This window comes from Neofelis nebulosa, chromosome 2 (assembly GCF_028018385.1).
Source record: "Neofelis nebulosa isolate mNeoNeb1 chromosome 2, mNeoNeb1.pri, whole genome shotgun sequence".
Classification (NCBI taxonomy): domain Eukaryota; kingdom Metazoa; phylum Chordata; class Mammalia; order Carnivora; family Felidae; genus Neofelis; species Neofelis nebulosa.
In genome coordinates, this window is record NC_080783.1 from 61,710,087 (window position 1) to 61,734,821 (window position 24,735).

At 41.1% G+C, this 24,735-nt stretch overlaps 1 long non-coding RNA gene across 2 annotated transcripts; it reads right to left on the bottom strand.

Moving 5' to 3' along the window:
• Positions 1 to 720: 720 nt before the first annotated feature.
• LOC131502920 (uncharacterized) lies at positions 721 to 24,720 on the bottom strand. 2 transcript variants are annotated; one of them, XR_009257256.1, is made up of 5 exons: positions 24,595 to 24,720; positions 13,521 to 13,914; positions 6,995 to 7,115; positions 6,410 to 6,492; positions 721 to 2,814 (listed from the first exon to the last, which is right to left on the bottom strand). It is a non-coding gene; the product is annotated as an uncharacterized LOC131502920 (long non-coding RNA). The 2 variants fall into 2 exon arrangements; XR_009257253.1 differs by lacking the exon at positions 24,595 to 24,720 and adding an exon at positions 22,760 to 23,042.
• Positions 24,721 to 24,735: the final 15 nt, after the last annotated feature.

Here is a 24,735-nt window from a genome sequence, read left to right on the forward strand (position 1 = left end):
CTGGTCTCTCCTAGCACCCAGACTGTAGTTCCTTCCTTCCTTCCTTCCTTCCTTCCTTCCTTCCTTCCTTCCTTCCTTCCTTTCTTTTTTTAATGTTTATTTATTTATTATGAGAGAGAGAGAGTATGAGTTGGGGAGGGGCAGAGAGGAGACAGAGAATCCCAAGCAGGTTCCGCACTGACAGCGTGGAGCCCAAGGCAGGGCTCAAACTCATAAACCGGGAGATCATGACCTGAGCCGAAATTCAGAGTAGGATGCTTAACCAACTGAGCCATCCAGGCGACCTCAGACTGTAGTTTCTAAATACAACTTTCCACCAAAAGGAATCGGCCTTTTGGGTAAATGGCTAATTAACTGGGGCAGGAAATGATTATGATGAGCTTGGAATATTTTGTCATATTAGAAAGCAAGGAAGCTATGAAGAACTATGGGGTAATGACAAAAGGATTCAGAAACCAATTTGAAGAGGTTCCCATGAGCCAAAAATGGGACAATTTAAGCATCAAGATGAATAAATAATAACTGCAATGGAATGAAACATTAAAATCTGTGAATTTATAATGATGCTAAACAAACAAAAAAATTGATCGTCTTTGGTGAATGCTAGGAAACAAGCATTTATTCTGCCTTTCCTGTAAAAACTATACCTCGGGCCAATAAAACCGTTGACAAGAGGAAGTTTTCTTGATAGAGTTAAGCTAATAAGTGAAGAAGGAATGATAAAAATAGTATACGATCATTTTGCAACCTTCTAATGAATTAATGGATATAGACCATGATCATCAAAGGACTGTTAATATTGCAGAGACAACCAGACATGTTCGCCCCCTTGTGGAAATGCACCATTACGCAATATTCTTGATAAACCAGCAAACTTGAATTCAATACAGTAACCATTTGCAACATGTGTCTATTTCAACTTCAATTTCAATTAACCTGTATGTGCTGTCCAATATGGCAGGCACTAGCCATTTGGGGCTGTGTAAGTATAAGTTAATTAGAACAAAATTAATTAATTCAGTCCCTCAGTCGCACTAGTGCAATAGCCACATGTACAGATATGGAATACTTCCATCATCACAGAAAATTCTACTAGACAGGACTAAAATCTAACTACTAGTTTACAAGTAGTACAGGGAACTGAAGAACATGATTGACGCAGTATGAGGATTCAATCCCTAAATCCAGGATATGGGAAACTATAGGACAAATGACCCAGCTCCTTCAACAAATAAATTACAAGGGCAAAAAAAAAGTCTTAAGTTAAAAGAGACTTAAGAAAAACATCAACCAAATTTAAGTATGAGCCTCTTTGAATCCTGATGGTAAAGCTCTGAAAAAAAAAAAAACATTAATGAGGCAAATTTAAACATTGATGATATTTGATGATACTAAGAAAGTAGTATTATTTTTTTAGGATAGTGATATTATTTTAGTGTCTAATGAAAGATCCCTTATCTTATAGAGCTGCATCCTAAATGTTTACGCAAGAATGATTTGATGTCTAGATTTAGCTTTAAAGTAATCCAGTAGGGAGAGAAAGTGGATCAGGGCATAAACGGCATACGATTTTGCTGTATGTTAATAACTCTTGATGTTTGACATTCCATTAAACTATTCTAGTTCTTATATATGTCTGAAGTTTTCTATAAGAAACATTTTAAAAGTGACTGGCTTATCTTTTAGATTCATAGAATAGGTCTGAAACCATTTGGCATTTTTTTTGCTGTCATTTTTTTCTTCCCTGTGTCAGAATGTTTGAAGCATAGAAATGGCGGCATCACGTTGTGCTTCATTGTTCTCCGACTTGCTTCTCATGCTGTGACAAGTTACTTAAACTTGCTTTCCCATTACATTAACTGTAAGACCACTAAGGTAGGTGTCCAGTAATCATCTAACGTTCAACATACACTCTGAAGTGATCATGGCATCCAAAGAAACATGGCAGATGTTGGAAGTACAGACATGAATACAATACAGTTCTTGACTTCAGGGAGCTTATGTTCTTACGGAGAGGTAGTCATATGATACATAAATTACTATAATAAAGTAAGCACAAAGTTTAGAGTGGCCTGAAGAAGAGATTGGTGATTTATATCCTGGGGTGTGTTAATGAAAGACTTCATTAAAGAAGGTGATTTGCACAACAGTTTGAAAGAATGAAAACGTGCTTTCCAGGTTAGCAGCGAAGCAAAGACAGACAGGCATGGAAGAAGCTGGTATGTTTGAGAGACCGTGAACACAGTGACTCATAGCTTTGGAGGTGTTCGTTAGTCAAATTCCTGTGTATTTCAAGTAATTGCTGTCTTATTAATGGGAAATTTAAATTTTTAAATGTTTATTTATTTTTGAGAGAGACAGAGAGAGAGCATGAGCAGGGGAGGGTCATAGAGAAAGGGAGACACAGAATCAGAAGCAGGCTCCACGCTCTGAGCTGTCAGCACAGAGCCCAATGCGGGCCTCGAACCCACAGACAGCAAGATCATGACCTGAACCGAAGCCAGATGCTTAACTGACTGAGCCACCCAGACACCCCTATTAATGGGGAATTTAAATTCAATTCAATAACGTTTCAGTTCTATTAAGTGAACACCTAGCAGACTGAATGAATAACTGAAAACATCCTATCAATGAAGCACTTTCTAGGCACTTAACACTTGCCCAGAGTCTGTGGAAAGCCCAAAAGGAAATAGGAAAGACTCCCAAAAGATTTTCTGGTCTTGTTAGAGAGGTAGGATTTACATATATGTGGAGCACTTACGAAGAATTGAGTAGCTTCTGGGCCAATGTAATTCCTTCTCTAGGCAAGCTGATCTGCAAACACAAAAGAAACAGAAAATAGTCAGGACGTGATAAAATGTTAGGGATTTTAGAATTCCAATCTATACTAGGATTACATACTAGGATATGTATGTATGTATATAAGATGAAAGCATGCAAATTTGGGGCAGAGAAGAAGCCTAGAATGTAAACCAGCTGCCCTTTTAGTGAGGTGGGATTGTGATTTTTTTTTAACTCTAAAAATTTTCCTTAATGCTATTGTGTTAATAAGTAGAGGAAGCTTTCTAAAGTCTACGGTAATTTGGATCTACAACAAAAAGATCATTCCGAAAGACTGGGAGGAAATGGGAGACAGTAAAAGAATCAGGTGTAAACAACCTTTCAATTTTGGTAAATTCTAACCAATTCTCCTTGGCTGCGGAAAAACGATAAGAAACCTGTAATATTTAGAAAACACATTAAAACAAAGCTGAAACATCTCTTGCATGCAGGCTTAGGGTAATTCATTTGATTAAATGGGTGTGCAGAAAGGAGACAGTTTCCCTTGAAGTGAACAATTTCGATGTCTAATTTGAGGTCAGATCCCTTTTTACAGAAGACATTTTTTTTTTTTTGGTCTGGCACATTCGGCAAATGGCAAGCCCCTCCTGCTTGTCCTCTGTCTGGATTGCTTACTCTGGGAAATGAAAGGATGGCATGGTCTGTGAACCGGCAGTTATTCTTCTTTGCCTGCATATCATGTTGGCTTTTTTGTAAGAAAAATCATAAGAACATATAAAAGTTTTTGATGAATAGAACCCTTTATTTTTAGCAGAAAATGGATGGAGCAGTTTGGGGCTTTGCAGCTGCCTGTTGCTCTCATGTGAGCACCTCCCACAGCCTTGACTTTTTATTCTGCTGCGTACTCGGTGCCAAGATTTACATGGTCGCTGTGGGGAACAACTGGATTTAGCATAAGTAAGAAAAACTGCTTTTCCCCTGGGGCGAGACAAAAAGGATAAGTGCACAAGGCGCAGAGACAATATTATCAGGAGTTATATTCCTGTTCAGCTCTTTTATTCACTCTGAATCCTGGATTCTATTGCAAATAATAAAAGCAAGAAGCCAGTTGGCTTGAAGCCAAGGTCTGGGATTAGCAGAAGAGACTATTTTGTTTGGGGCTAAAAATATGTTGGCCCGTGATGGTTCTATACATTACAAGTAGGGCCATTTGGATTACACATTGTTTTTTTTTCATAAGCTGAGATATTGCCAAGAAAGTACAAATCAATGACGATTTGAATGAGGGAAAGACGAGTTGCTGTCAGAGCACCCGAGAGCCCAGGCGGTGCTCTTGCACACCTGTTACTGCTTGGCACACCTCAGTTTGCTCCGTGTTCTCCGAGGCTGGGTGGGATTGCTATTATCCCCTTAACAACCTGCACCATTTTCCAAATGACGTCAATTTTTTTTCCTTTTCATTCTCCCCTCAAATATCCCCCCCTGCTTCCTGCGCACCCCCCCTCCAAGCTAGATTAAAGTGGTTGCAAGAACTCATTTTGAATTCAGGCAAACCTGGATTGGAATTCTAGTTTCCCTACATGCCACCTATCTCTGATGATCCTAGGGAAATTACTTAAGTTTTCTTTACTTCAGTTTCATCATTGATAAAATGATGACTAATAATAGTACAGATCTCCTTGGGGTTCATGGAGACTAACGGGGCAGTACATAAAGATCATGATTTTACCTTGATCATTATTGCAGGGTAAAGTGGTATTCAGAGGGAAATTTATAGCTCAAAAATATAAAAAAATAAGAAAGCTTTTAAAAATGAAACAAGCATCCAACTGAAAAACTATGGAAAAGACAGAAGATGTTTATGTTATAAACTGGATAACTTCTATTTCTAGATATATGGAAGACTAGATGTCCAGAGAAAGCCTTCCAGTATGGAATTTAAAATTCTGGATGAAACACAAAAAGAATGAAATCTTGCCATTTGCAATGATGTGGATGGAGCTAGAACATATTATGCTAAGCAAAATAGGTCAATCAGAGAAAGACAAATACCATAGTGTTTCACTCATTGGTGGAATTTAAGAGACAAAACAGATTAACATACAGGAAGGAGGAGAAAAAAGAGGAGAGAGGGAAACAAACCACAAGAGACTCTTAAGGACAGAAAACAAACTGAGGGTTGATGAAGGGAAGTGGGTGGGGGATGGGCTAGATGGATGATGGGTATTAAGGTGGGCACCTCTTGTGATGAGCACTGGGTGTTGTATGCAAGTGATGAATCACTGAATTCTCCTGAAACCAATATTGCACTGTATATTAACTCAAATTTAAATTAAAAAGATAATAAAAAATAAAATAAAATTCTGGACAAAGCATACTTTTAAAAATCTTCTAGGGGTGCCTGGGTGGCTCAGTCGGTTAAGCATCCGACTTCGGCTCAGGTCATGATCTCGCGGTCCGTGAGTTCGAGCCCCGCGTCAGGCTCTGGGCTCCCTCTCTTTCTGACCCTCCCCCATTCATGCTGTCTCTCCCTGTCTCAAAAATAAATAAACGTTAAAAAAAAATTTAAAAATCTCCTAAAATATTTGGCTGGCCTACTGTGAAAATGAAGACTATCCTTGCTATCGGTAATAAAAGAGTAAGAATCTGGAGCACTTGGGTATCTCAGGCGGTCAAGCACCTGACTCTTGGTTTTGGCTCCAGTCATGATCTCATAGTTCGTGAGTTCGAGCTCCGCATCAACTCCACACTAAGTGTGGAGCCTGTTTGACATTCTCTCTCACTCAATAAATAAATAAACAAACATTTTTTTTTAAAAGTAAAAATCCACAGAGGTAGGCCCATCTGATGTACCAACATCAGTTTGCCACAGAGGTTTCTGACTAACTTTGGTGACCATATACTGAAGAGGACGAACAAAAACACAAGGCCTGTAAACGCTGCGAGGATGGAGTTGAAAACTTCCACATGAACCCAGAAAGATTATAGTAGGTACATTCAAGATGGCTGAACTGGGGTGTGGGGGTGGTGAGGGTGGGGCACCCTATAGAAAGAGACAGTGAGGGGAACTTACCCGTTGTCTTTAGTAAAATGTAAAACGTCTTTCGTAAAAAGTATAAAAGAGGGAAAATACTTGGAGAATATCTAATCACCAATCTGTTACAACACGTGTTTGGGGCCACAATTTATACCACATGTGTTACCTACTCCCTAATAAATCTAAGAAAAATATTTGGTTAAAAGTGCTCCCAAATATTTGGTTAACAGGAACTGAATAACAGAATAAACCTAAAGAAAGTACAAGGATGGAAATAAAAGAAAAAAATTACTGAAACAGAAAATACAGAAGCAGCAAAGCACATGTTTTGAAAAGACTGACAGTAGTGCCAACCGTTATGAGAGCTTGACCAAGGAGGAGAAAACACAAACAACACAGTCGTGAACAGAGAACATAACTTAAGATGCTGAAAGGATTTAGGAAAGTATTTGGGACACCTTTGCCAATAAATATGAAAACAGATGAAATGCACAAATCCTTTGAACAATGTTTCTCCAACTTTCACCTATATCGTTACCACCTGGGAACCTTTTAAAAACACAGATCGCTGCTCCCGCCCCAGAAAATTACCTGACTTCATAGATCTGAGATGTGAGTCTGAAAGTTTGCATTTTTAGCAAGTTCTCAGGTGATCAAACACTGAAGACATTGTCCTGGAAAATATAAATTACCAAACACACTTGATAGGAAATAGAAATTATTTTATGGTCTAGTGCTTTCCTACTTTTTTCACATAATGGCACACATATGCAAAAACCCCATAACACTATATGGCACACTGGGGTAAACAGATGAGGCTATTGTTGGCTGGAGCTAACCTGCTCCTGAACTCTATTTGTCCCAGCTCTGCCTTGACCTACTTGCTCTTGGCAGCCCCAGTGATTGAAGGATTAACATCCTGGGCTCACCTGTACTCCATACTCTGCAAAACAATGTGCTTTTACTCATAGAAGTTACTTACCACTGCAGAAAAAATTACCCCCTGGCTTAACAGCTTAAAGCAACATACAGTAACCAGCTCACCGTTACTATGAGCCAGAAATCCAGACATGGCTCAGCTGTGGCCTCTGACTCTGGGCTCTAACAAGGCTGCTATCAAGTTGTCAGCCAAAGCAGTCACCTTCTGGGGAAGAATCTGCCTCCAAGCTCACTTACTTGGGTTCTTGGCAAGAGTTAGTTCCTCCTGGACTGTTGGGCTCAAGACCTCAGGTCCTCTCTGGTTGTTTGCCGGAACCTTCATCCCTTGTCATGTGGGTCTCTCCATAGGTACAGCTTGCTTCTCACAAGTGAGCAAGAGAAAGAATGAAAGGTGGGCAGAAGTCAGTTTTCTGAAGCTTCATCTCAGAGGTGGCATCCCGTCACCTTTGCTATATTCTATTAGTTAGAAGCAAGTTACTACGTGCAGCCCACCTTAAGGGGAGGGAATTACACACTGGGCACGGAAACTGAGAGGTGGAGCTCATTAGGGGCCATCCTAAAAGTCTGCTTACCACACCAGAAGAGACCCTGCTTGGTGGGAGGGTTGATGTTCAGCTTTCCTTGTTAGTTCCAGATTACAATCTAACAGTTACCATTATTACAAATTCTCACCAACATTGTTATTGTCAGATTTTTTTTTTTTTTTTGCCAATCTGATGACTATAAAACGGGAACTCATTATAATTCCCTTGTAACTAATGAGGGTGAGCATATTTTCATATGTTTACCACCTGGATGTGTTCTGTTCAAAGCTGTTCATATTTGTTCATCTTTAGAGCGGATTTTTATCTTTTTCTTATCTGTTCAAAGGAGCTCTTATGAGTGGATACTAACCCTGAGTCCACTATATGTGTAGTGAGTCTCTTTCTCCAGTGTTTGGCTTCTGTTTTCACTCTCTTGATATTTTTTGAGGAACAGCAGTTTTATGATTTTAATGTAGTTGAATTTATGCTTCCAGTTTTGTGTTAAGAAATCCCTTGTTCCCTCAAAATTAGAAAGATAACATTTTATGTATCCTTCTAAAATTTTAAACTTTTGTCTTTAAGCCTTTTATCCATCTAGAATTGATTTTTGTGTATAGTGTGAGGTAGGAGTTCACTTGACTTTTCCCCTCTTCTGGCTAATCAATTAATACTTACTGAAGGGTCTGTCCCCCTCCTCCTACACTTGATCTTAGCCAAAAGGCCAAGAAGCGATTTGTCCCCCTCCTCCTAATCTGCAATACCACAGATAAGTTTTCCGTACATTCCTCTATTCATGGGTCTTACTCAGGACTCTGTTTTGGTCCACCGATTTATCTCTGAACTGATAACATGTTCCAAATTACTAATGACTTAATTAACAAATCTTAATAGCCGGTAGTAGGGTCATTGCTTCTATTTGTCCAACTCCAGGATTGTTTTGGCCATTCTTAGCTCTTTGTTCACCTATATTTTAGAACCAGCTTGTCAAGTTCCAGGAATAGAATATCCTTAAATCTACAGGTCATTTTAGGGAAATATTGTTTACATCTTTAATGTCCTTTACTGAAGTTTTATGATTTTTTCCGTCAAGGACTTGCACATCTTTTGTTAGATCTATTCCAAGACGCCTTACACGTTTTGTTGCCATTGTAATCAGCATCGTGCCTTTTTGTATATGAGTTGCTAAAGTGTAGATTTGCAATTATGTTTTATCTATTGACCTTGTATTGGCCTGAAAGGTTCTTTTCCAATTCTTGCCTGGTTTTAGTATCAAGGTTACTCTAGCCTCAGATAGTGAGGTAGACACTATTCCCACTTTTTCTATTCTGCAAGATTTCAAGTATGATTGAAATTGTCTCTTAAATGTCTTTACTGCTCTTGCCATTAGAAATAGCGCCTGGGTAGCTCAGTCGGCTGAGCATCCGGCTTCAGCTCAGGTCATGATCTCATGGTTTGTGAGTTCGAGCCCCGCGTCGGGCTCTGTGCTGACAGCTCGGAGCCTGGAGCTTGTTTCGGATTCTGTGTCTCTCTGCTCCTCCCCTGCTCATGCTCTGTCTCTCTCTCTCAAAATAAATAAATAAACATAAAAAGAAATAGCTAGGCCTGGTGTTTTCTTTGTTGGAAGATTTGTAATTAAATTTCTTTAATGGTAATAGCAAAGTTTTCTATCTGGTGTGCCATGTAAACAAACTGATATGTTCTGAATGGACTTTGGTGATTTTTTTTTCCTGACTGTCATTTAAAAAACTTTTTAAAATTTACATCCAAGTTAGTTAGCATATAGTGCAACAACGATTTCAGGAGTAGAATCCAGTGATTCATCCCCTACATATAACACCAAGTGCTCATCCCAGCAAGTGTCTTCCTCAGTGCCCCTTGTCCATTTAGCCCACCCCCCACCCACAATCCCTCCAGCAGCCCTCAGTTTGTTCTCTGTATTTAAGAATCTCGTATGTTTAGGGGCGCCTGGGTGGCTCAGTGGGTTAAGCGGCCGACTTCAGCTCAGGTCATGATCTCACAGTCCGTGGGTTCGAGCCCCGCGTCAGGCTCTGTGCTGACAGCTCAGAGCCTAGAGCCTGTTTCAGATTCTGTGTCTCCCTCTCTCTGACCCTCCCCCGTTCATGCTCTGTCCCTCTCTGTCTCAAAAATAAATAAACGTTAAAAAAAAATTAAAAAAAGAATCTCGTATGTTTTGTCCCCCTCCATTTTTGTATTATTTTTGCTTCTTCCCCTATGTTCACCTGTTTTGTATCTTAAATTCCACATACGAGTGAAGTCATATGCTATTTGCCTTTCTCTGACTAATTTTGCTTAGCATAATACCCTCTAGATCCATCCACGTTGTTGCAATGGCAAGATTTCATTCTTTTTGATTGCTGAGTAATACTCTATTGTGTGTATGTGTGTGTGTGTGTGTGTGTGTGTGTGTGTGTGTGTGTGTATACACACCACATCTTCTTCATCCATTCATTTGTCGATGAACATTTGGGCTCTTTCCATACTTTGGCTCTTGTCGATAGTGCTGCTATACACATTGGGGTGCATGTGTCCCTTCGAAACAGTATACCTGCATCCCTTGGATAAATGCCTAGTAGTGCAATTGCTGGGTCGTAGGGTAGTTCTATTTTTAGTTTTTTGAGGAACCTCCATACTGTTTTCCAGAGTGGCTGCACCAGTTTGCATTCCCACCAGCAGTGCAAAAGAGATCCCCTTTCTCTGCATGCTTGTCAACATCTGCTGTTGCCTGAGTGGTTAATTTTAGCCATTCTGACTGGTGTGAGGTGGTATCTCATTGTGTTTTTGATTTGTATTTCTCTGATGATGAGTGATGTTGAGCATCTTTTCATGTGTCTGTTAGCCATCTGGATGTCTTCTTTGGAAAAGTGTCTATGCATGTCTTTTGCCCTGAATGGGCTTCAGAGATTTAAAACCCTTAGCCCTGAAGAGGTCAAAGCCAACAGGTGAGAAATAGACATGGGGCTGCAAGATCCCATGGCCAAGTTGCCTCTGGTCAAAAGCATCTTTGTCCCTTTAGCCCACTATGCCTTTGACATACACTATTACACTTTTTGATTTCTCCATAAAGATCTTGGATATGTTTTGTTGGATTTATCCCAAGATGCCTTGTAATTTGTCATCAACACTGGCATCTTTCTTTTAATTGTGCTTACTGAATATTTGTTGATAAAGTATAGATCTGCAATTGTAGTTTATTGATCTTATTTATGGCAAGCTTACTAAACTCTCTTATTAATTCTAACATTTTTTCTATATGATAGCTTTTGCGTGTGTGTGGCGTGTTATGAAGAAAGTTAGGAAGCACTGTCTTAGAGAAAGTCTAGCCTTAGTTTCTTCATCTATGAGATGAGGTTGAAGAAGTATGTGCTTCCTAAGATTGTTATGAAGATTAAATGAGTTAATCCAAGTTAGGCAACAGAACAGTACCAGGCACACAGTGTTTAAGTACCACTGGCTGTTATCATTACTTTTTCATCTTTCCTCTTTCCATAAGACCTTGTCTTTCTCTCCTGCAGACTCAACCTGATATTTTAGGCCATCAACAGTGGGTTTTGACCTGTTATGGGTCTTATAGCCACATTTAGATCTTGAAGGAAGCTTTCCATCCTTACCCTAGGAAGATGCAAACACATAATTTTGCATAAAATTTGAGGATCCCCTTATCTATGCACATGGATCTTCCTCTGCCTCCAAAAGATCTATGGGACCAGGTTAAGAATCCTGCTAGAAAACAATCCTCCTAGTTTTCTAGAAGGGTTTGAGATGTTCTAGTTGGATCCCCTAGGGATTTTGTATGAATATACTTAGCTCCTAGTCTGGCCATGACATTGTGCCTCAGTCCTGATAAATGGGATTCAGTCTTGCCTCTCTCACCTCCAGTTTAGCTTTGGTATTGGGGCCAGGTCTTACTTTCCTGTTCTTGAGTCTGTACCTTAGCAGACTTCTCAGGACCCCTGTCATCCCTGAAATAGGGGTCATGCCCTATTAATATCAGTCTTTCTAGGGTAGGGTTTCTCAACATTGGCATTATTGATACTTTGTGCCGGACAATTTTTTTATTGTGTATGTCTGTGTATAGGGCTGCTCTATGCATTTAGAGGCCAGCATCCCTGGCCTCTATTCATTAGATGCCATTAGCATCCCCCAATTGTAACAACTAAAAATATCTCCAGACATGTTCCCTGGAGAGACAGAATCACCTCTCACAGTTGGGAATCACTACTCTAGGACCCGAAGTCCTGTCATTGAACTTTTGCCTGATGCCTAAAGTCCTGCTATCTGCTGACAGACCTCTCTAGTACCAACTAAACACCTAGCTCTTCAAATATAACTTGCTCCTAGATTTCTCAATGCCACGTTCTTCCTTCCAATAAAGAGGCCACCGTAATTCTTGCAGCATCTTTCTGGTGCCAACAGCTTGCCTGGACTACCAATTGTTCTGTTTCAAGGTACAATTTTCTCTGGCTTGGGTGAACGGCCCTCCATCCCCCACAGTTGCCAGCTTTCCTGCAGGGATGAGGTGGGGCTTATTTCAGCCTCTGGATCTGGTTGAGATCCAGTTACTTCTGCCAAGAGTGGCTGTGTCATGAGAGATGACAAAGAGATGACAGTGAGAATTTGTCTGTTTTCCTTGGGAAAGTAATCTTCCCAGTGCTTTTATGCGAGAGAGACTGTCCTTTTCCCATGTAGGTGCAGATAAAATTTTCTGAAGGTGATAAATGAATTACCCCATTCTACTGTGCAAAAAGTCAGTCAGGAATGAGCAGCAGAACCACAGAATTGCAGCCTTAATAGATGCCAACAACACAAAGGTGGTGAACTTAATAACAGACCCTTAGAGAAAGTGAGAAAGACTGATTGATTGACTGAAAGCTTAGAGCAGAGAACAGAATGAAAGAACATTGTGTAATGCTTTTCACAGAGAACATATCTATGAACCACAGGGGAAAGAGAGAGTAGAGAAAGTACAGAACAAACTGTACCTTGCAGTATCCTAAACTTGGCCTAGTTAATCATAGTGGGGTACGGGGTGCTGGGAGGGCCCAGAGCCTGAAAGGTACTGCAGGGACCGACACAAATATAGACATTGGGAGGAAATCCACTCAAGCAGGTAAGAATGGTATGCAATGGCTTTAAGAAGTTAGAAGGTTATTTCTTTCCCACATGAAAGTTTGGTGGCTTTCCTTTGCAAAGTAGTCAAGGGCCCAGTTCTTCTTTCTCTCTTGTTATTCTATTATCTCTTGGATATTGCCCTCATTTTCTGACCATGATGGTCCATTCCCACACCCACATTTCTGCTAGAGGAAAGAAGGAGGGGAACCTGGGTGGCTCAGTCAGGTTAAGAGTCCAACTCTTGATTTCAGTTCAGGTCATGAGCTCACGAGCCCCATGTGGGGCTCTGTGCTGACAGCAGAGAGCCTGCTTAGGATTCTCTCTCTCCCTCTCTTTCCGCCCTTTCCCCATTCTCTCTCTCTCTCTCTCTCAAAATAAATAAACATTAAAAAAAGGGAAAACCCAGGGAGGGGGACAAAACATAAGAGACTCTTAAATATAGAGAACAAACTGAGGGTTGTTGGAGGGTTTGTGGGGGGTGGATGGGCTAAATGGGTAAGGGGCATTAAGGAGGATACTTGTTGGGATGAGCACTGGGTTCTAGGAATCACTGGATTCTACTCCTGAAATCATTGCTGCACTGCATGCTAACTAATTTGGATGTAAATTTTTAAAAAATTAATTAAAAATAAAATAAAAAATAAAAAAAAGAAAAAGAAAAAGAAAAAAAGAAAAGAAAAGAGGGAGAGAAGGAAAGACACACCCCTTCTTCTTAAAGGCAGAACCCAGAAGTTACACATGTTATTTTGGTTCACATCCCACTGGCCAAAATTTAGTCATATGGCCACACCATATCATGCCTAGCTGCAAAGGAGATAGAGGTTCTGGAAGGTCACATGCCCACATAAAAATCAGGTTCTCTCTGAGAAATTTTTCTATCACCACTAGCCTGAGTGCTTTTAATCCTCAGTCTTTCCTCCAAATTCAAGTTCCCAAATGCCCCAAGAACATGTCTGGCAGATCCTTTGTTGGAAGACAGAAGTTGGAAAGGAAAAGAAGAGGCAAGGATGGGTCCTTTTTAACAAAAAGGGGTTGCTGGACACTTAAATTTTGTTACTCCTAAGTGAAAGGCCACTTTTAGTATAATGTTATCAGGCAGGCAAACTGACCTGATCTTGTGAAACCACTCTACAGGAAGACTTTCCAGTCGGTTGTTGTGCAATTCCAGACAAGCCTGAGGCGATGTTGTGGGCTCTTCTTGGACAGCGAGGGGGCCTGTGCATGTTGAACTGGGCCAGTGCGCTGAGGCAGTCATCCCTAGCAATGCTCATCTTCCAAAGGATGAAATGTAATTGATGGACACCAGCGTATTTCTGGGACTGGAAGAATTAGAAACGTAGACGGGAAATAGGTCTTTGGCCATACTATAGAAGATGCTTCATTTTACTGAGAGACTCCGGATTCTACGGGACGTGTCTCTTGGCTGGAAGGTTTCAGCAGTCTAGTCTTGAATATCAAGAGAACTGGAGGTCTGTGGTTGTAGGACATCACAGGATTATAAAGCTGTGAAAGCAGAAATGGAAATTAGGAAAGAGCTATTTACATAAAAGATATTTTGACACAATATATGTAACTTTATAAGATTATCTTTTTTACACATTTATATAAACTTTTTACACTTGATCTTAGCCAATAGGCCAAGAAGTGATACATTTATATAAACTTTTTAAGAACGGTTTTAGGGGTGCCTGGGTGGCTCAGTCAGTTAAGTGTCTGACTCTTGGTTTCAGCTCAGGTCACAGTCTCACGGTTTCATGAGTTCGAACCCCACATTGGGCTCTGCCAATGATACACGTATGATACATATGCATCATATATGTATCATATATCATACATACATCATATATATGTATCATACGTGTATCATATATGTATCATATATATGTATCATATATATGTATGAATATTTATTTATTTTGAGAGAGAGTGAATGAGTGTGTGCAGGAGGAGTAGAGAGAGAGGGAGTGAGAGAATCCCAAGCAGGCTCCACACTCTCAGCGCAGAGCCCTATGCAGGGCTCGAACTCATGACCTAAGCCAAAATCAAGAGTCAGATGCTTAACTAACTGAGCCACCCAGGCGCCCCCTGTATCTTATATTTTTATTTTATTTTCAGAGATAAAGGAATCTATCACAGCATAACAAAAAGGATAAAACATCTGCATTTTTGTATCTTATATTTTTAAATTAAGGCTTTTTTTATTCTGAACATTTTAATAGGGAAATTAAGAAGAAAATGAGTTGGTAGTAGAAAATTTTAAAAGGTACTATTTTCACTGTTCTGCCACTCCCTGAATGTGAGATTTCTGGTAAGTCACTTAACATCTTTGCACTTCAGCTCTGTCACTTATAAAACAGAGATAAAATTAATGTTTCACAGAGTTGCTATGGTGACAACACAATAAAGTACATATGAAATATCTGTATGTGGACCTATTGAAAAGTCTGAAACACTGATCAAATCGTGAGTCTAGTAATTATTCTGCAGTATCTTTGGTATTTTAACTGATTGAATACAGTATGTGAGCTGACATGCAGGGGTTAATTAATTTAATTAGCTTGTACTGTGGGCTGCTGACTAAGGAAGGGATGCTAACCTGATGTTAAAAAAAAAAACAAACCAGAAATCATTAAACAATTAAATTTCCACCTGTACAAACAAGTGGAATAATTTAACTATGAGAATAAATATTATAAAAATTTACGGGATTTAATAATAATTTTCTCCAAAGAAAACATTTAATATGACTGACAAAGAACATGAAAAAGAAATAGTTCTTTTTTTTCAAAAATTTTTTAAACATTTGTTTATTATTGAGAGACAGAGCATAAGCATGGGAGGGGCAGAGAGAGGGGAAGACACAGAATCTGAAACAGGCTCCAGGCTCCAAGCTGTCAGCACAGAGCTCAATGCAGGGCTCGAACTCACAAACTGTGAGATCATGACCTGAGCTGAAGTTGGACCCCTAACTGACTGAGCCACCCAGGTGCCCTAAAAATAAATAGTTCTTAAGAGTGTGTTGGATTTGGGGTGCCTGGGAGCTCAGGCAGTTAAGCACCTGACTCTTGATTTTGGCTCAGGTCATGATCTTGCAGTTCGTGGGTTCGAGTCCTACATGGGGCTCTGTGCTGGCAGTGCAGAGCCTGCTTGGGATTCTCTCTCTCTCTCTCTCTCTCTCTCTCTCTCTCTGTCCCTCCCCTACTCAGGCTGTCTCTGTCTCTCTCAAAATAAATAAATAAACTTAAAAAAATTAAAAAAAAAAATTTTTTTTTCAACGTTTTTTATTTATTTTTGGGACAGAGAGAGAGACAGAGCATGAACGGGGGAGGGGCAGAGAGAGAGGGAGACACAGAGTCGGAAACAGGCTCCAGGCTCCGAGCCATCAGCCCAGAGCCTGACGCGGGGCTCGAACTCACGGACCGCGAGATCGTGACCTGGCTGAAGTCGGACGCTTAACCGACTGCGCCACCCAGGCGCCCCAAAAAATTTTTTTAAATAAAAAATAAATTTAGGGGCACCTGGGTGGCTCTGTCCGCTGAGCATCTGACTTTGGCTCAGTTCATGAGTTCAAGCCCCACGTCAGGCTTTGTGCTAACAGCTCAGAGCCTGGAGCCTGTTTCAGATTCTGTGTCTCCCTCTCTCTCTCTGCCCCTCCCCTGCTCATGCTCTGTCTCTCTCTCAAAAATAAATAAACATTGGGGCGCCTGGGTGGCTCAGTCGGTTAAGCGGCCGACTTCGGCTCAGGTCATGATCTCGCGGTCCGTGAGTTCGAGCCCCGCGTCGGGCTCTGTGCTGACAGCCCAGAGCCTGGAGCCTGTTTCAGATTCTGTGTCTCCCTCTCTCTGACCCTCCCCCATTCATGCTCTGTCTCTCTCTCTGTCTCAAAAATAAAATAAATGTTAAAAAAAAATTTTTTTTTAAAAAAAATAAATAAATAAACATTAAATAAATAAATAAATTTTAAGAAGTTGTTTCAATGTTAAGTGTTGTCAATATTCAAAGTACAGGGTGGGTTACCTTGCCTTGTTAAAACAAAAACTGTGGGGGCGCCTGGGTGGCTCAGTCGGTTGAGCGGCCGACTTCAGCTCAGGTCACGATCTCGCCGTCCGTGAGTTCCAGCCCCGCATCGGGCTCTGGGCTGATGGCTCAGAACCTGGAGCCTGCTTCCAATTCTGTGTCTCCCTCTCTCTCTGCCCCTCCCCCATTCATGCTCTGTCTCTCTCTGTCTCAAAAATAAATAAACGTTAAAAAAAATAATAAAAAACAAAAACAAAAACAAAAACTGTGAAGTACTTGTTTATTTAGTTTTTCCTGGTCAAAAAACAATGTGACATTTCCTGGAAAATCCCATCAATCACTAAGCATACTCTTTGCAATTCAGATTTCCAACGGCCCCTGTGAAAGTGGAAAGATTCCTATAATGAATGGATGAAAGGGTATGCTGCTTTATTCACCTCTGGGATCCATGACATATCTCAGTCTCAGATATAAATCCTTGAACTTTCTCTTTTATAGAATTTCTAACATTGAAAGAAAAGCTGCCTGTGGTCATCTAGAAATTAGAGAGAATGCTAAAACTACAGAGCAAAATTTTTTTCTTACAAAAGCAAGGTCCAAATGAACTGGCTTGAATAAATACATTATTGAAAATAGATATTCAGTTCAATATCTGCCCCTTTATTTGAGGACATCATTGTGTTTTATGAGGAAACCCAAAGATGAGACACACGTATACTCGATCTAATGGGAATATAATCTTGGTCCTTGCTACTCAAGTGTGGTCCACTGACCAGCAGCATCAGCATCACCCGGGAGCCTGTTAGACAACCAGAATCTCAGCCTCAACCCCAGATTCGCGTTTTGACAAGCTCTGCACTTGACAAGTGATTCGTATATATATTAAACTTTGAGAACCGCTGACCTAGTGAATAGTCAGCTAATTATGAGTCTTCCTACCTGACGGTATTGGCTAAGATAGCCAGCTATTCTGGAGGTACTTCTGGAAGGCGGAGATAGGTCATTGGTAACCGTACTTCCAAGAAACTCATCCTTCTGTTTGTTGATTCATCTAAAGCCTGCTTGAACTGATCAGGAGTAAATATAAAAGGTGGGGTATTTATTCAAAGAAATTATGAGAGCTTTGTGCAAAAAATAATAGAATAATTGAAAACAATCTAATGTTAAGTAATAAGAAATTAAAGAAATTATCATGTATCTAATAGCTACAAAGTAACCATTAAAAACCATGTCACTGAAGAAAGTTCATTGGTATGTGAAGATACTACATTGTATTCTCAAGTAAACAAACTGGCTATAAAACGTGGCCTGATTCTATTTTCATTTTAAAAATACACATATATACACAAGAAAAAAGAAACTGCAAGGACATGCCCCAATGTGTTCAGTAGCTACAGATTTGGAGTGCTTTTTTGTTGTTGTTTTATTTTCATTGTGCTTTTCACATTTTCTGCATCAAGCAATTTTTCTTTTGTACAAAGGGAAATAGAAGAGTAAGTGTCAGAACAAAGAAAAGTGATCTGGACATAGCCCCATCCTTCTGGCCATAAATAGTAGAAAATTATTTCAACTAGAAACTCATTTTTACTCTGATTGAATTATAACCAATATTCAGTAACGACACTAACTTACTTTTGCAGTAGAACAGTGGTTCTCAATCCTGGCTGCTTATTATTATCACCCAGAGGGCTCAACCAGCCAAACAACTAACCAACCAAACAACATGAAAATGATAGCTTGTTCCCACCCCAAAACCCCTGGGCACTGGGACTTGTGAAAAGCTGCCCAGAGCTGAAAACCACTACTCGGTATGGATGGAAGGATATCCATAGTTCATTTCTGAAAACCAGGACTGCCTTATGTTTTAGTTATAAAACCTGTATGGTTATATATTTAGGGTTGTTTATTAAACTATAGCTTTTAAAGACCCGGCACCATGACTTATACTTAGTTTAATAATATTCAACAAACATTTATTGAGCATCTAGATTATTTGTTCTGTGTGAGTCTCACAGACCCAGGAGGTCAGGAAGAGAGAAAATGTTAAATCGATTACACGGAAGAGATACCCCAGATCCCATGGTTCATTAGGGAAAGGGCTCAAATCTGTCAGATGCCAAAGCCAGGGGTAGCTCTGTCACCACATTTCTTCTAGTGTTCTACATTTATGTTTAGTTTAGAGAAGGCATTTTTCTAGTTCATGGTTATTTTCCTTCATACATCTCAAACATGCTTAGAATTTTTATAGCTGAGGGATGTGAGAGAGTCTTCCTTAAATTGAAAATTAGCCTGTGTAAGCTCAGAAATTTCTGAGGACAATGATCTTAATCATCCTTTTAGGGACCTTTTAGGGTGCTTAAGAGTTCAGAGCTTCTGAATCTGGGCACTGTAAACAGAATAAGGAAACTAGAGACTTGATGTGACATTTCCCAGCTGAATCTGGATTTTAGCAATAGTGCTCTGCAAGAAGAGACCATTGGAACCAGCCGTATTTTACCTGCTGTCATGATTCTGCCCTTCATAAAATTCAAATTGTTTGAAAGATTACCTGTTTCTTTGATTATTATAGATGTTGACTTCCACTGTACCTTCACAATATACATGGCTCATTATTTAAAATGATCACATGCCTAGTGCACTGTGGGAAATAGGAATGTTTTAAAAATAATAAAGTATTTCACCAAGTGTACTGAAAAAAAAAAGGAAAGAATGTGAGACTGCATATATCCCATATCAAATTATTGTTTATGTTAGTTCTGATTAAACCTGAATACTTTCTAATTGAAAATGGTCGCAATGTTTTTCTAAATCCCAGCTCAAAGAGAAACCACTAAATCTAACTTTGACACCACAACCGCCCAACTGGTGAGGAGGAAGTCAATGGTGGCCTCAGTTGTCCTTGGAGGCCACTGGTTGGCAGCCAAGGAGTTGCTGCCACCTGGTGGATATTCCAAATAGCACAGCCAGGGAGGTGGCCTCAGTCATGCCAAGGGAGCAAGCGCCCAAAAGCCCAGCTAGTCAGTCACACTTTGATAATGCTTCAGCTGAGCTCACTTATTACCGCAGAGGACGAAGGGCCTGTGCCGCTTATTATGGGCTTGTGGTGTTTATTAATCCACAACAGTATTGTTTTTGATAGACAACCTAAGATTAAGGCTAATAAAAGGACTCTGGGAATGTGGACTCGATAATTTTGCTGGCTTGAGAACAAAGAAGAAGAAAGTCAGTAAATAGTACCTGGATCGTCCAGTAATTACTCCATCTTATAAATTACTGTTTTCTCTGATTCCAGCCCACAGTCTGTCATTCTAGAAAGTATGATATATTAATTTTTAGCTAAGCAAGATCCACAGGGAGTAATCAGAGTCAGCACTATACAGGTGTTTTTCCAATGAAAAAGGTTACTATTGGAATTATTTATAAACGACATCAGAACTCTGAATATTAACAAAGTGCTTTTCAACTGCTTATTAAGCGTCGGGAGATAACACTCGCACCAAATCATGTTGTTCTGGCTGACATTTGAAAGGTCATGTGCTACCCGAGAAGGAGGTTCACCACCTTCGAGGCTATCCACCTCCCTTCACGTCCTTCTCCTTTCTCCTTTCAAATGTTATTTTAAATTTAATCATGAAATAGTTTAGTCCTACACAATGGTATTAAAAACAGGATATTGATCATGCTTGACCTGACCACTCCGCTTCAGAAACCCAGTATTATCGGGCGCCTGGGTGGCCCAGTCATTAAGCTCAGGCCATTATCAGGTTCATGAGTTCCAGTCCCACATCAGGTGAGCTTGAGCCCTGCTTCGGGTGAGCCCCACATCTCTCTCTCTACCTCTCGTGGAATTCTCTCTCTCTCTCTATGCCCCTTGCTCACGTGCGCCCTCTCTCTCCCTCTTAAAAATAAACTCAGTATCATCAACACAGCTGAAGCCCTCTGTGAACCCCCATTGTGTGCCCTTCTTTCCTCACGGTTCCCAATCCCTAGATCTGGTGCTTATCATTCCCACTTGTTTCTTTATGCTTTTATTTACATGTACCTATAAATAATCTAAAGTATCAGTTTGCATGTTTTAAAAACTTTATTTAAATATCATTTTCCCCCTGTAACCTCAGTGTTTTTTTCATACAGTGTTGTGACTGAGCTTCATCCACTCCGGTAGTTTGCCGGAGCTGCCGTAACAAATTACCACAGAACAACAAAATGTATTCTCTCGCAGTTCTGCAGGCTAGGAGCCCGAAATCAAGGTGTCCACAGGGCTGTGTTCCCTCTGAGGCCCTAAGGGAGAATCCCTTCTTTGCCTCTTCTGGCTCCAGATATTCCTCAGTCTGTGGCTACATAACCCGAGTCTCTAGTCGATCTTTACATGGGGTTTTGCTCTCTCTGTCTCCCTCTCTTATAAGAATACTAACCAGTGGATTTACGGCCCATCTGTGTAATACAGGATGATTTCCTCCCAAGATCTTTATGGGGCACCTGGGTGGCTAAGTCAGTTGCAGTTGAGCATCTGACTCTTGATTTCGGCTCAGGTCATGATCCCAGGGTCGTGGGATGGAGCCCCATGTTGGGCTCTACACTGAGCGTGGTAGATTAACAGTTGCTTAACATTTGCTCTCTCGCCCTCTCTCTCTTTCTCTTTATCTCTTTCCACCCCTCTGTTCCCTCCCCTGCTCGCATAGTCTAGAAAAAAAAAAAATCCTTACGTACATCTGCGAAGACCCCAGATAATACGTGAGGGAGGCAGGTTTCCAACCCACGCATTTTGACCAACTCCCCTGACCACTGGATTACATGGCCTCTGAGCTCAGACAGCTGGGACTTCTGGTTACTTAAAAGATGAGCATTTAACTTGACATTGGTTTTAATGTGTAGCCCATATAGGTGAAAACTAACTCGTATTGAGAGGTACAGTGTGAGGGAATGGTGCACTGGCTAGGGAGGCAGGATATCTGGGTTCTGGAGTCAGCCCTTCATTGACTTCCAAACCCCAAGTAACAGGATGTTGTTTTGTCTCTGTTACTCTTACAAGACATTTTACATGATTGAACCAGCAGGGAGGTCAGTGAGAAGAAATGACCCAACCCATTCCCTGGGTTTGGGCTGGGAATGCACAAGGGGATTTTTTTTTTTTTTTTTTTTTTAGCACTTACATTTTTTTGATTACTAAAGCAAATAATCTTACAGAAATTTGGAAAATAGAAGGAAAATTATTTTTAAAAAGTTTAGCAAGCAGGAAGGGTGGGGGAGGCAGACAGACAGAATCCCAACCAGGCTTCACACAGAGCCCCATGTGGGGCTCTAACTCATGACCCGAGCTGCAATCTAGAGTCCAACGCTTAACTGACTGAGCCACCCAGGTGCCCCCCGAAGGAAAGTTGCTTTCAAGCCCACTAATAGAATCCACTTATTTCTCACCTACACATTTTTAAAGTTGTAATCATTTGAATCTAGTTTTATAACCTACAATAGATCATTTTCCTTGTTGCTCCATAAATGATTTTTTAAAAGACAAGTATTTTTATCTCTATCTTACAGTTGCAGAAAACCTCAGGAGACTGACTTACCGAAGACCCCAGCGCTAGGAAGTGATAAAGCCAGGGACCATAAAGCAGTTGTAACTTACAATGCATAAAATGATGTAATTGTCACAAGGTTTTGTTTAGACATTAGAACATTTTTAGTAGATGTTTCCATGTCAGTACCCGGGTATCTGCCACTGCATAACAAACCACCCCAAGCCGTAGTGCCTTAAAACAATAACCGCATTTATTTTTCTTGTGAATTTGTAATTTGGGCAGCTCTGAGCAAGGACAGTTTCTGTCCTACGCCATCATCTGGGGTGGCTTGAGACTGGTGGCTGAGGCCGGCTCAAAACTTGCTTACTCACAGCTGGCTTGTTGATACTGGCTGTGAGCCAGGACCTTGGGTGGAGCTGGGGCCAGACACCTACACACAGCCTTTCCATGTGGCTGCTTGGCTTCCTACCAAAATGGTGGCTGGGTTCCAAAGGCAGACATCCCAAGAAGAAAGAAAACAAGGTGAAAGCTGTCTCTCATTTTGTGATGTTGTCTGAGAAGTCACACAGTGTATTGTACTTGTTAGAAGCAAATCACTGGGGCCAATTATGGTTCAAAACAGGGAGGAATTAAGCTGTATTTTTTGTTGGGAAGAATTTCAAATAATTTGTGGACAGGTTTTAAGATTATCACAATTCACCCATTGCACATAAACTATTTACATTTCGTCCTACATGCAAAATACGCTCATCACCTCCCCCAACCACTCCCCACCAGCCCCGCCCTGTACCTAGACCCCTTAAACGCTGCACCTGCTGTAGCCTCATGCTCAGGCTTGAGGGTGCGATCTGGACACATAAATCAGGTCCAGCAGCAGAGGCTCCTTGGGTACTGTTCTCCAGACGAAGCTCCTGGCAATCTGAAGACCCATGAATCAAGAGACAAGCCATCTGCCAACCGCATCTAATACACAGTGGTGGGACACGCCCAGGATAAGCACTGTGCACACTGCTGTTCAAAAAAGAGAAAAATGGGAGGCATGCAGCCACCGCTCTGATACCACCGGGGAGCGCGGCGCCAGTTCAATTAGGCCTCAGTCCCACTTCCGGGACGTAGCTTTTGGCTCCGCCCTCCGCGCCCTCGGTTTCACCTTTGGAGCCTGCCCTCCTCCGCTGAAAGTAGCACGTTTGGGGCTAATAGTTGTTTAGGCGGCGCTCTGCCCTTAGGAGTCTGGGGACCGACGGCCTGAATGTTCCTCTCAGTCTAAGCCGACTGTAATTCTTTTAAAAAACATTGTAGGTGGGGCACCTGTGTGGCTCAGTCGGTTGAGCGTGGGACTTGGGCTCAGGTCACGATCTCACAGTTTGTGGGTTCGAGCCCCACATCAGGCTCTGTGCTGACCAATTGCTCAGAGCCTGGAGCCTGCTTCAGATTCTGTGTCTCCTCTCTCTGCCCCTTCCCCCGCTCACGCTTTGTCTCACTCTGTTTCTCAAAAATAAATAAGTGTAAAAAAAAAATTTTTTTTTTAAAACGATGTAGGCTTCTTATCAATCAGTGGATAACTAACAAAGACAAAAGCCACTTGCATAAGTGTCACTTAGCCCTTCTGTACCTTAGATTCTCCAAAGCTGTTGTCTGGTAACACCCTTTCGGTTTGCATGCCTTGCATGCCTTTCGTCTGCTTGCAAAGGTCGATGAAGCAACGCCTGAAATCTTTGTGAGGTCTTGCCAGTTTTATAGTCAACTGGTGGCTTTGCCTTTGAACTGTTTTCCAGGTAACACTCTGAATTTGATCTTCACCTGGAAGCCATTTCCTTTGCCATTTGGAGAGGCGGGGAAAGAGGAGCTGTTATTTATTTTAAATTTTTAATGTTTTCTTTATTTTTGAGAGAGACAGAGACAGAGCTCAAACGGAGGAGAAGCAGAGAGAGAGAGAGGGAGACACAGACTCCGAAGCAGGCTCCAGCCTTTGAATCGTCAGCCAGAGCCTGCCGCGGGGCTTGAACCCATGAGCTGTGAGACTATGACCTGAACTGAAGTCGGAGGCTTAAACCACTAGGCCACGCAGGTGCCCCTGGAGCTGTGATTTTTGAATCCAGCAATTCCTGGCTCCTATACTATGTAACAGTTCTTTCTTATCTCTCTTCCTTTGCCTCTTACTATAGTCAGTTAGAAAACCCAGGCAGCACTCGGTGCTCTCTCTGAAAGTCTCCTTTGGCCATGCAGTTAATTTGTGTAATTTCTATTTTCCATATAACCACAGATGACAGTGTTGCTGAACTTTCTACCACTATATGTCAGCTTCTGATAACATTTTCCTCACTTTCCTGTCAACCCTAACCAATGATGTCTCCAAAAACCGTAAAGCGTCCACTGACAGTTTCTTGAAGACCTTCCCAAATTCTGCCTTCTGACCAGTCCCGAAGTCATTGCTGCATGTTTTCAGTTTTATTACGTTAGCAAAATCGGTTCCAGTTGTTTGTTGCTGCCTAACCAACCACCCCAACACTTAATGGCTTAAAACAGTGACAACATCCACTTACTCATAATTTTGGAAGAACTCGGAGACCAGTTATCTCTGCTGTGCCTAGTGTCAGCTGGGGTGGCTCAAAGAGTGGGGGCTAGAATAATCTGAAAACTCACTCACATGTCTGTTAGCTGATGTTGGTTGTCATCTGCCAGTTCATCCGGAACTGTTGGAAAACCTGTGCATGAGCTTTCCTTGTGGTGGCTTGGCTTTTTTACCAAATGGTGAAATGGTTGGCTTCCAAGAGCAATCATTACAAGG